Below are 13,381 nucleotides of genomic sequence, written 5' to 3' on the forward strand. Positions count from 1 at the left end.
TAATATGCAAGTCAAGCAAGTGTATTACTATACTACTAAGCTTGTAAATAGTGATGGGCGCAAATTGAAAAAATGCACCTTTATTTCCAAATAAAATATTGGCGCCATACATTGTGATAGGGACATAATTTAACCACTTGGCCATTTTGACCAGGCCATTTTTAGCTAAATTGGCCACTGCAGCTTTAAGGCCAAGCTGCAGGGTTGCACAACTCAGCACACAAGTGATCCCATACCCCCTTTTCTCCCCACCAACAGAGCTCTCTGTTGGTGGGGTCTGATCGCTCCCCCCATGTTTATTTTTTTTAAAATAAATATTATTGTTATGGGATTTTAGGAAAAAAAAACTGTTTCTTTAAATGTATTCCCTCCCTCCCTCCCTCCCCACAGCCGGCCAATTATGGCGATCGGCTGTCATAGGCTTCTGCCTATGAGAGCCGATCGCTCTCTTGTCTCCCATGGGGACAGCCGTGTCACACGGCTGTCCCCAGTGCAGCGCTGCTGCTCATCGCAGCGCTGCACAGTGTAAATAGACGGCGTAATCGCCGTCTAACAGTCTCCCGAGCGGCAATAGCCGCTCGGAGACTGAAGGCGGGGCGGAGCTCCGCCCTCCAAGCATGAGATGCGCGCGCACCATGCGCGCGATCTCATGCTAAACAGAGCCCCAGGACTTTACGCCAATTGGCGTTAGGCGGTCCTGGGGCTGCCGCCGCGGCCACGCCTACTGGCGTGACGCGGGCGGCAGGAGGTTAAATGGTGTAATAACCAGGACAAATAGGCAAATAAAATATGTAGGTTTTAATTATGGTGGCATGTAGTATTTTTAAGCTATAATGGCTGAAAACTGAGAAATAATTATTTTTTTTCCATTGTTTTCTTAATATTCCCGTCAAAATGCATTTAGAAAAAAATAATTCTTAGCAAAATGTACCACCCAAAGGAAGCCTAATAGGTGGTGGAAAAAACAAGATATAGATCAATTAATTGTGATAAATAGTGATAAAGTTATTGGTGAATGAATGGGAGGTGAACGTTGCTCGGATGCATAAGCTGAAATGACACTGTAGGATGAAGTGGTTAAGAATACTTTATTTTTTAGTAAGAGGGCCGTTTGGTCTATTTAATGTGGTATGAAACGCCAACAATTCCTCTTTGTTTTAAAAGATTATTTACAGCATAAAATCTACTACCACAAGAAAAGTAGCAAAACAGCATTCAAACAGTTAAACACAGCACTATGTTCTTCAGTGGAAAGCTCCTTGCTTCAGTGGAAAGCTTCTGGCTGCATCCAAAGAGGTGATAACATTGTCTTTTGTTTACATTCCTTTAAAAGATACATTTAGTAAACATTAGCAAAATGCTGAAACTGAGCTCTCTCTGCTTCTAGTATCTGTGGAGTTCAGAGGTGATCACTAAATAGATTTTAATATATAAATACAGCAGCTATGCAATAAAATGCAATGGCAACTTTCACGGCAGATAAACTGTACTTTGAGAACTTGTAATTTGTAGACAGACAATATTACTTGTGCACAAAAGCAACTATGGCAACTGTATGGGTAATAAAAAGTAGGAAAACACATTTATATTAAATGTTATGTCAGAGTTTTATCCCACTTTAAGCCTCTAATACTTTCCTAATGGTTCTGGGTCACCATAAGCTCTCTGGATATTCTGTTAAAAAAATGTTACTCATATACTAGTATACACAGCAACACTGATCTCACTGTTCACCTAAATGAACTGCATTGTGTACCTTTTACCCACAGACAAACTGAAGCTTTGGTAGGTTCTTCTGAACTGAATATATAATATTCCTCAATATTTAGTGATCTATACTAATTGGTATGCATAACAATGCACAAAGATTGAAGAGCCTACCAGCCTTTGTTCAAGTTATTACTAGTGAGAGTGTTAATTACTGCACTACACAAGGATCCTGAAAAACTGCTACAAACATTCCTCAATCAAGATGAACCTGTAAGAGGCACCAGGTGACAGGCCAGACATAGAAAAAGCATTATTTTCTGCAGAATCTCTTTTGCAGGATTTTATAGATAAAGAAAGAGCTGAGTACATGGGGAGAATCCACTACAGCAGAATTATACAACCTTGCACTGTATTATAACTCAGAGAAGATCAATAAAATGTCTTTTTTTCCTAGAATTTAATGTTTGAACGTTAAGTGGAATTTAAACTTGAACCTTGGTCCCTTCACTGTTCAGAATTTTGCCAAAGTACGAAAAGGCAATCTCTAAATGTTTAACTCTACAGATGCTGGAGGATTTTATCTCTGGTGTGAAGAAGCATTTCTGTACCACAGGTAGCTCTTTATAAACTAGGCTAAGTCAAATATCAGGAAGGTTCTGCTTGTGCTTTTTTGATGCTATGTAAAATTATTTGTTTTCTCTTGCATGAGCTGATAAAGAAGTATTTTTACTGTGGCTTTTTATAAACGGACACCCAAGATCTGTCCACATCAGGGCTGGCACTTCCATAGAGGCAAAGGAGGCAAAAGAGAGAGGTGTAGCTAGGGTTTTCAGCACCCAGGGACAAAAGAGAGTTATTGCGCCCCCTCTGGACAAAATGGGTGTGGCCACACATCAGAATGTGGTGATGGTCATGGGTGGGGTCAAATGCTATTTAGATAGCCATATGTGCCACCTTACCCCATATAGATAGCCAGATGTGCCCCACTTAAAATAGCCAAATGTGCGCTCCTTTAGATGTGCCCCCCTTCCCCATCTAGATAGCCAGATGTGCCCCCCCCCCTCCCCTTTAGATAGCTTTTTCTGCTGCTGCTAATGCTTCTGCACTCCTCTGGTGAAGAAGGAGAGAGGAGAAGATAAATAGTAAAGGAAAGGGGTGTAAAGTCTTTATTTGTACCAGTTATTCAAAATAAACAGCTTCACCTGTTTTCCCTAAAATCTCATTTATTATTATTATTTAGTATTTCTAGAGCACCATCATCTTCACATTACTGTACAGAGTACATTGTCTTGTCACTTAACTGTCCCTCAGAGGAGATCACAATCTAATCCCTACCATAGTCCTATATCTATCTATGTATCATATCTATGTTTGTACCGTATGTATTAACTCATCCGTATGTTTTTGGGATGTGGGAGGAAACCAGAGTGCCCAGGGGAAACCCACACAGACTCAAGGAGAACATACAAACTCCTTGCAGATGTTGACCTGGCTGGGATTCGAACCGGGGACCCAGCGCTGCATGGCGAGAGCACTAACCACTACGCCACAGTGCTGCTGATTTTTTTTTTCCTATGAACAACTGCAACAAGTTTTCAGGTGGAACTGAACAATACTAGAGTGATTATAGTCGCAGTGCTGAACAGAGGAGACTTTGCCAGATGTAGCTGTTGATGGGAGCAACTCGTTCCTCTCAGCTCTGGGTTGTTGAGCTCAATATTCATCTAAAGATGGATCAGGAACCTCACAGTGACACCTTCCAATGAACGAGGCTCCCTGATCCATCTTCCTACCAGTAGGAACAAGTGACGTCATGCAACGGCACATGACAGATGCGAATAAGAAGTCAAGCGTTTGTGGAACTGTGAAAGTCGTCGGGATCTTAAAGATCCGATCCGTCATTATGGGCGTTATCACGACAAATGTCGTTCGTTTAACTGCGTGCCTTTACCCACGTTGCGAGGTTGTGGAAACACAAAAAAGAAATCAGCATTGGTGGAAAGAGGTTTTTTTTTATATGTTTTTACAGTAGAGTTAGTAGCTTGGGAGCCAATTTTCTTCCTTACTCAGCAAGGACTCGAGAGATGGCAATGGGAGACTAAAGTCAAGTTAGTCATTTACCAGCTTTCTGGACAGAATGTTTTTGGCATATAGGTAGTAATGAGACTATCTATAAAAATGGTAGTAACACCAGTAAAATGGTGGTAACAGTACAAACTTCAAATAGTGCCTTAAAGGACCACTGTCGTGAAAATCTTAAAAATGTAAAATACATGTAAACGCATACAAATAATAAGTACATTTCTTCCAGAGTAAAATGAGCCATAAATTACTTTTCTCCTATGTTGCTGTCACTTACAGTAAGTAGTAGAAATCTGACAGAATTGACAGGTTTTGGGCTAGTTTATCTCTCCATAGGGGATTATCAGCATGGTCTTTATTCTTTATAAAGACGATCCAGGGAAAAGATTTATACAAAGATTCTGACCAGCCTCCCTGCTCACCGTATACTTTTTTGGCAGTTGGACGGAGCAACTGCCATTCACTAAGTGCTTTTGAAAATAAAGAAATCCCTGAGAATCCTCTAAGAGGAGATAGGCTAGTCCAAAACCTGTCGATTCTGTCAGATTTATATTACTTACTGTACGTGATAGCAACATAGGAGAAAAGTAATGTATGGCTCATTTTACTCTGAGAGAAATGTACTTCTGATTTGTATATGTGTACATATAATTTACATTTTAAGTTTTTTGGCAACAGTGGTCCTTTAAGAAGAACTGCAGTACTATGACTTACCAAATCCAAAATAACCAGTTCTGCCTACAAATTTAGTTAAAGGGAACCTTAAGTGAGACAAATATAGAGGCTGCCATCTTCATTACCTTATATACAATGTCAGTTTCCTGGCTGTCATGCTGAGCTTTTGTCTTTGTTGTTTTTTTTAAGTCATGAATCTGCAACAAGCATGCAGCCCATGGGGTCAGTCCACAGTCAAAGCATTTAATGTGCATGCTAATTCTGGGCCAGAGACTTCTAGTATTAGAGGAAAAGCATCAGCACAGAATTCCCAGCAACAGGCATTGTTAAAGGGGCACTATGGCAAAAAATTGTAAAATTTAAAATATATGCAAACATATACAAATAAGAAGTACATTTTTTTCCAGAGTAAAATGAGCCATAAATTACATTTCTCCTATGTTGCTGTCACTTACAGTAGGTAGTAGAAATCTGACAGAAGCGACAGGTTTTGGACTAGTCCATCTCTTCATAGGGGATTTTCAGGGACTTATTTATTTTCAAAAGCACTTAATGAATGGCAGTTGCTCTGTCCAACTGCCAAAAAACTGTGTAGCGAGCAGGGAAGCTGGCCAGCATCATTGAATCCTTTTTATGGAATATGTAACAATGTGTGGTGTTTGGTGCACACTCAGAGTATTCAGATTGTTGGTGATCCACAGTATCACCAATAATGCTGATATATCCGATTATGTGGCGATCTGCGGAATCGCCAATAATGCGGATATTTATTTGTAACTCTGGATACCGGGTATAACGACAGTGGAAAACTCACCACACTGATATCTTTAAGAGGACTGGCTACCTCTAAAAGAGAAACGCAGTGTGTGCGATTCTGCGACTAGATGACGTAACGCTAGAATCGCGTTCCCCAGCAGCAATGATATACTGGGGAACCACTGAGACCTCCGCAAGGAGAGATTCAGCAGAATAAATCCTTTAGTGGGAGAACCACTAAAGGGGGCAAAGTCAGACGGAAACAATTCGGTAACAAACTGGCTGCGAGGTACCAAATCGTGAAACAGAGAGCAGAGTCAGAAATCTAGCTAAGGTCAGTAACGGAAATCAGATAGGCGGAGGTACAAAGTCAGAAAGCCAAACTCGTAGTGAAATAGACAAGCAGAGGTTTGGCAACGGGAGATCAGAAAATGGCACAGATAACAATAGTGCTTGCGAATATATTGGCAAAACCAATATATGTCGCAGATCAGGAAAATAACAAATCTGACTGTTGTGGGCTAGTTACGGCAAGCCGCACTTGGCCCACGATGGTACTGACTGTCAGATCACTATCTGGCTGACTATTAGATCAACTGACTGGCTGACTATAACAGAGATCAGGTTACATACAAATATACAATGATCAGGAAAACAACAAAGACTGACTGAGGAGAGACAGGAGCCTTGCTCCAGCTAGGACTGTCTCTCTCGGATCTAGCTAAGGTCTGAGGGCTATCACAAAGTAACGCTTACTGCAGACAACTTGCAACTGACAGAATGCCTGCTTTTATACTGTGCTGGGCTCAACCAGCCCGCCCAGCCAATCAGCCAATCACAACACAGCTCAAGGACCTTGCAGCACAGCTCAAGGACCTTACTGAGGTCAGCTGACCAGCTGGTCAGCTGACTCTCCTTCTAAGAGTATAAAAGGCTTTATTGCACACGCGCGCAGCCCCTACGGGGTCCAGACTGGATTGAGGATAGCGTTGGTGTGTGGCAGGCCCTGAGGCCTGTGAGGGAAGAACCGGACCACAGCCTCGACGTAAAGTACGCCGAGAGGCCTGTGACCGAACGGTGGATCGCAACGCCGATGCGGATGTTTCTCCACGTTCCGCATGCGACCATGTGGTGGATGGTGCCGCTGATGCGGACGCGGACAAACCTCCGCGTTCCGCTTGCTGAATGCGGTCAGGCCGCCGTTTTATGACAGAATATCTTTATAAAGAATAAAAGCCTTGCTTAGAATCCCCTATGAAGAGATGGTCTAGTCCAAAACCTGTCACTTCTGCCAGATTTCTACTATCTACTGTAAGTGACAGCAACATAGGAGACAAGTAATTTATGGCTCATTTTACTCTGTAAATAACGTACTTTGTTTGTTTGTTTGCACATAATTAAAATTTTACAGTTTTACACCATAGTGCCCCTTTAAAGAACAAGTGACACCCATGCTAACCTAGAAATAAAAAAAACCCCACATATATATGTCGATAAATACTAGTTCTAATTACGTAACAGATGTATTGCACTGTCCGTGTTATGATTCCTGTGAATTTTATAAAGGAATAGCAGAGAATCCTATTCTATACAGTTTCCATCTTGGTTAACTTTGACCTCCTGACATAATTTCCTCCCTCACTCTTTTTTTTTCCTCTTGCTAATTGTATATTCACTACCCGCCCTCACCCCAGAGTCTTCACACACTCCCACAGAGGTCTATACTAGGAAGTGCACTGTCTTCTTATGTCATTAGAAGGAGGGGGAAAAAAAGGAAGAGGAGGAATATACTATAGATAAAAAGACTCCCCCAGCATGCAACTTTTTGGCAATGGCAATTTAAGAGCCAATGCACCTAAGGTATGTGATAACGCCAAACCATAACAGCAGAAAAAGTTTTGAAAGTTTTGATTGCAGGATTATAATCTTTATCACTTAATACACTCAGACCAGTTGCTGTTGAAATTTGATTTTTATGGTGACAATCCCGCTTTAATATGGGAGCGAAGATGGCAGCGTCTGCATTCCACTCACTTCATGTGCAATAAGCCATTATAATGTAATTTTAATGAAAACCTTTATCAAAAATACACTGAATAGGCTTGATGCACACACTTTTATTTCTTGTCTCTATTCTTTTGTGCAATACTTTTAATTAACACTACATTTTTTAATCATTAATGATATACACATGTATCTCAATAGACAGATATATTTCCAGCTTGAAGCAGAAACTGTATGCTACAAACTGGTCAGCATACGTGTCATCTGGGGGTAATGATTGGCTTGTGGCTAAGCAGAAGATGAAACACATATGTTTGTGGGTCAGCTGGACCCATTCAATTCTCATCTCAAAACTAATTTTAGAAATCTACGGGCTTTCCAGCTTCTTAACTGTTTGAATGCTAGATTTTTGCTGCACATCTGCAAACTTAAAAAGGTGATCTTGCTTTGGATGTAAGCCCTGTGCAGATAAGTGGGAGCCACCAGACATCCAGGTACATTTCTATAGCCCTCTGGTCACTGAACTGACAATTAGGCCTCTTTCAGATAGGAGGCTGGACTGCACGTTTGTTGGGCAGTTCAGCCTCCCGCCTGCTACCTTTGAGCGCCATCCCTGGAAACATTTAAGTCTAAACTGAAAACCTACCTTTTCAGTCTAGCATTCATGAACATCTGACTATCTCCTCTGTAACACAACCCAGCCTGAAACCCTGTATTAATCTGAGACACAGCTATGCGCTTTGAGTCCTATGGGAGAAAAGCGCTTTACAAATGTTATTGTATTGTAATTAAAATGCAGCCAAATGTCAGCATTTGCTACACCACACCTGTCAGTGCTTGACACACATGGTGTTACCACGTGGCGGAGAACCACGACCTGTGGTGTCTGAGCAGCTGTGGCCATGATCCGATGAGACTCCATGAGAGGACCACCTGTCTAGTGTCTACCAGCGGTACCAACACTAACAAGTGCACAACCGATGCGCAAGAACAGATGACAGGCGATTAATTCACCACCTTCAGCTGCTTACAGTATATGAAAGAGGCCTTATAGCTGGCTGAGCAAAAAGTGTATGCCTCTATAAGGCATACCTGTTCATTGCTATGGAGAGAGGGTGGAATAAGTGAATAGGCACCCCAAGAATTGGAGAACTACAGGAATCAAAAAGACCACATGAAAAAAGTTGTAAAGAATGGGTTAGTTGTAAGATGATCACTGTTTGGGCAATTAAGTAAACTCATCACTAGTATCCCGAAAGCACCAGTTCAAACATAATTATTTTATATGTGTGTAGTGTATATGAAGAGACACTCAATGCTGCTTGGCAAACATACACTTACAGGGCCACCAGGGCTAAACTGTTGCAACTTCTATTGGCCTCTGAGGAAGCAGAGAGACCCGTGAAACGGCTGTCAGGACAATCTATCACCCCTTGATGTTGATAATGCAGGGGAACAGGTCAAATTTTTTATTGGAGGGGGATCTAGGGGTAGGATTTTGCAGGGGGCCTGACTGGCTTAGTTTTGCTGGGGTGGGGGTCACCTGTGCTCTAGGTACACCCAAGTGCAAGAATCAGCACTGTACGAAAACTGACCATCTTTTTATAAATCTTGTGTTGAAGTGGCAACTAGATTTTGAACACTGTAGAACAGGGAAGAAAATACAGTAAATTTATGTGTGCAGCCGGTGCTTTGTAGTGAGAATGTACATTATCCATTCACCTTGAGACCAATATGCACTGCTTTATACGCAGAGCCCCAGTTGTCAGCAGACCCAGAACCATGTGATACAGTTTTGGATTGTACAGTGAAGGGGGAGTGGAGAAGACAATAAATACAACTGTAATTTAATCACATGCATGTGCAGTACAGCATTTGTTCTGGAGCCAATTTTTTTTCTGTAAAGAAGCATAGAAAGGACAATTTGGATTGCGTATTAAAAGTCTCTTGTCATAAAATAAGAATTCTCTTTTGCTGTCTAACAGCCGTCCATAAATTTCCACAAATTCCACATTTTTTTCTCTGAGTCACAACATATGCAGAACAGATTGCAGACAGAGAGAATGCTTTAAATGCTATATAAGGATAAGGATGAGATAATGGCAGTAGCTGCTGCTGACACCATTGTTTCTCACAGTTATGCCACTGCTTACCCGCAATGTGTTCTCAGCTCTGTCTGCCTCTGAAGGTCCCCATATGTTGTTCAATAGATTAGACATTGAATCTAATGAAGCTCTAGTAACAATGAGAATTTACCCGAAAGATGTTGCATCCTCTTGCTGATTAAACAGTGATTGAAAAAGGGCGTTTTTGTATCACGCACTAGTGATGGTCAAGTAAATGCAAATCATTTCAAGCTGATGCAAATGTATGCAAATTTATCCAGCTTGAAAATGAACCAATCAAATCCTGCTGAGGTAAAATTCGATTGGTTCATTTTCATACATGCATACATTTGCATTAAAATTTGCATAGATATGCATCGATTCAAAGTTATTTTCATCTACTTAACCACCACGATCGAGCACAGCTAGAGCATGGCAGGGTGCAGGAGGAAGTGATGCAATCAAAGACTGAACTGTATGAAGAGAAAGCACTGCACATTTGTCCATGTTTTAAATAAATTGCACTCCCTATTGGGCTGTCCTGGGTATTATTTATTATTCAAATAAACATTCAACGCCAAAGCAGTGCAATCCATGTGATCCCGCTTTTTGCATTGTTGCAAAAGTCTCCCCCCCCCCAAAAAAAAAATAGATCAAAGAAAGAATAGAAAAGAAATGGCATCACTAAGCTTCATTAGGGGCTCAACTCCATCTCCAAAGGTCAGTAGGAGATGAGGGTAATAGTATGGGGGTGACATATACAGTATTTTATAAACCCCTTTAAATAATAAGTACGGCCCCAGACCGAGGCATAACTAGATATCATTGGGCCCCCCTACAAAAATTTGGATGGGTCCCCCTCCCATAGGTGCCAAATAATCGTAATGGGGCAGCGTGTCACTATAAAATAATTGTAATGGGGCAGCATTTCACCATCAAATAATCGTATCGCAGCAATGTTTCACCATAAAATAATCAAAATGCGGCAATGTGTGCAGCATTTCACCAGAAATTAATCGTAAAGTGGGAAGCATTTCACCAGAAAATAATCGTAAAATGGGCAGCATTTCAACAGAAAATAATCGTAAAGTGGGCACCATTTCACCAGAAAATAATCACAATGTGGGCAGCATTTTACCAGAAAATAATCGTAATGTGTGTAGCATTTAACCAGAAAATAATTGTAATGTGAGCAGCATTTAACCAGAAAATAATCGTAATGTGTGCAGCATTTCACCAGAAAATAATCGTAAAGTGGGCAGCATTTCACAGAAAATAATCGTAAAGTGGCCAGCATTTCACCAGAAATTAATCGTAAAGTGGGAAGCATTTCACCAGAAAATAATCATAAAATGGGCAGCATTTCATCAGAAAATATTCATAAAATGGGCAGCATTTCACCAGAAAATAATCGTACAGTGGGCAGCATTTCATCAGAAAATAATCATAAAGTGGGCAGCATTTCACCAGAAATTAATCGTAAAGTGGGAAGCATTTCACCAGAAATAACCATAATGTGTGCAGCATTTCACCAGAAAATAATCGTAAAGTGGGCAGCATTTCACCAGAAATTAATTGTAAAGTGGGAAGCATTTCACCAGAAAATAATCGTAAAATGGGCAGCATTTCATCAGAAAATAATTGTAAAATGGGCAGCATTTCACCAGAAAATAATCATACAGTGGGCAGCATTTCACCAGAAAATAATCGCACAGTGGGCCCTGTACAGGGCTTTGGGCGCCATCTTCCTGTAGCCCTGCTATTCCTCCCAGCGCGGGAGATTTGCTGCAGGAGAATCATTGGGCATCAGGGGAGACTTCTGCCGGGTGAGTAAATAATTTATTTGCAGGTGCATTAATTTCTGTTAAAATGCTGCCCACTGTACGATTATTTTCTGGTGAAATGCTGCCCACTGTATGATTATTTTCTGGTGAAATGCTGCCCACTGTATGATTATTTTCGGGTGAAATGCTGCCCATTTTATGATTATTTTCTGGTGAAATGCTGCCCACTGTATGGTTATTTTCTGGTGAAATGCTGCCCACTGTATGATTATTTTCTGGTGAAATGCTGCCCATTTTACGATTATTTTCTGATGAAATGCTGCCCATTTTACGATTATTTTCTGGTGAAATGCTTCCCACTTTACGATTAATTTCTGGTGAAATGCTGCCCACTTTACGATTATTTTCTGGTGAAATGCTGCACACATTATGGTTATTTCTGGTGAAATGCTTCCCACTTTACGATTAATTTCTGGTGAGCACAGAATGTCTCCAGTGCAGGGCTTCAGACGCCATCTTTCCGTAGCCCTTCTCTGCCTCCCAGAAGACTTTCACAGGCTAAGGTGAGCTGCGGGTTGCTGGTAAAGAACTGGCACGGTATCTATTAGATGCTGCAGCCAGTTCAACACCTGTGGAGTCCCACAATCGGGCGGTAGCGCTCCCCTCGCACACAGCGCTTCTGTTCCTACCCCCCCAAAAACAGCCCAGGCCGCCCTGCAGCTGAAGGGGTTGCAGCCCCTATAGTTACGCCCCTGGCCCCAGATGTCTGCCCCTTCCTAGTAAATAGGTAAGAGCTCATGTTAATTATGATTTTATAGATTATAAACCTATAATAATAATTTATAAACTATCAATAAGAAAAAAGGCTAGTTAACCAACATGGGATTTTATAGTGTAGTGTGTAGTTTATGTAAAATAAAAGTTTTATACATACCTGGGTCTTCCTCCAGCCCTATCTGCTTGGATCGCTCCCACACCGCCGTCCTCAGCCTTCTCCAGCTTCGGTCCCGGCTACCGTAACTTTGGCCAGTCACTGCCAGTCTGCGCAAGAGAAGTGCGCTATGCAAGAGAAGGCTGAGGACGGCGGCGTAGGAGCGATCCTTGTGCATGGGGCTGGAGGAAGCCCCAGGTATGTATAAAACTTTTATTTTACATAGTCTCTGGTTTCCTTTAAAGGGGAAGTTATGAAACGTCTATATATGCCTTATTTCACACATTAAATAAGGTTAAAACTTAACATTTATTTCACAAGTATAAAGCAAAGACATTTTAAAAAACAAACATAAAGAAAACCATTGTTATGGTGCCAAATAACATTCACGTATACAAGATTTCACATGTGCTTCATCCCTCCTCTGCAATCCCTTGCCACAATACATCTGTCACTCTCCAACCTTTGAAATCATTGAACGCTCCTTCAAAAATCAGCTGTTCTGACAAGCATACGTTCTAAATTAGGCCAATCCCCCATTGACCTCTGGCCAAGTTGTACTCCTTACTAGATAAACTAAAAACACACTGCCTCTAGGTATGAATATTGAATACTCCCCCACCTTTTGTTCCCTCTCACTGTAATTACCAATTCTGTATTTTGTACAGTACTATAGTTTGTATATTGGTGTACACCATGATTTGTGTTGTTTTGTACCCCATGTTTGTTTCTTACTTTGTACAGTGCCATGTAATATGTTGGTGCTTTATAAATCAATAATAATATTAATAATAATCCTCATTAATTACAAACATATGGACCAGTCTAATTAATAAACAGTGATCAGTTGTTGTATTCAAAAGACCAAACTGGGTTTGATGACTCACCTCACTGCTCATCAGGTTTACGGTAAGTTTTTTCAATAGAAAGAATGGTACAGGACGTCAACATGTTTAATAATTCCCAAAGCACTTGATGTGTTTTTCGTGATACAGAGTTCACGTCTTCAGTTAAAGAGTTTGACACAAGAGATGTATATATCTGAGAATAAATACAATGGTTTCAATTAGTATACCTAGTTCGAAGCATAAATAAGAACAGTGGAATAATGTGAAGGGGATGGAAAGGAAGGAGAAGGGCAGATACACCCATTCAGTGATATAATTCTCTGCCCATCTTTCCCTGCTACTCCATCCACTCAAACCGCTCACCACTGTGTGTCTACGAAGTAGCAACAGGAAGATGGGCAGGGACTGACATCACTTAGTGGGTGACTGCTTGTATGTGAGAGAGGTTAGCTATAGCTCAAGATCCATACCACTGTAGTGACACCT

The 13,381-nt window shown here is 41.1% G+C and overlaps 1 long non-coding RNA gene across 1 annotated transcript in view; it reads right to left on the reverse strand.

Annotated features, from left to right (window-relative positions):
• LOC137517791 (uncharacterized) overlaps positions 1 to 13,080 on the reverse strand; it is a 34,237-nt gene extending 21,157 nt beyond the window's left edge. Inside the window, exon 1 of the long non-coding RNA XR_011020668.1 lies at positions 12,935 to 13,080. This is a non-coding gene — a long non-coding RNA (uncharacterized lncRNA). The remainder of the gene's footprint in view (positions 1 to 12,934) is intronic.
• Positions 13,081 to 13,381: the final 301 nt, after the last annotated feature.

The sequence above is a fragment of the Hyperolius riggenbachi genome, chromosome 5 (genome assembly GCF_040937935.1).
Source record: "Hyperolius riggenbachi isolate aHypRig1 chromosome 5, aHypRig1.pri, whole genome shotgun sequence".
NCBI classification, from domain to species: Eukaryota; Metazoa; Chordata; class Amphibia; order Anura; family Hyperoliidae; genus Hyperolius; species Hyperolius riggenbachi.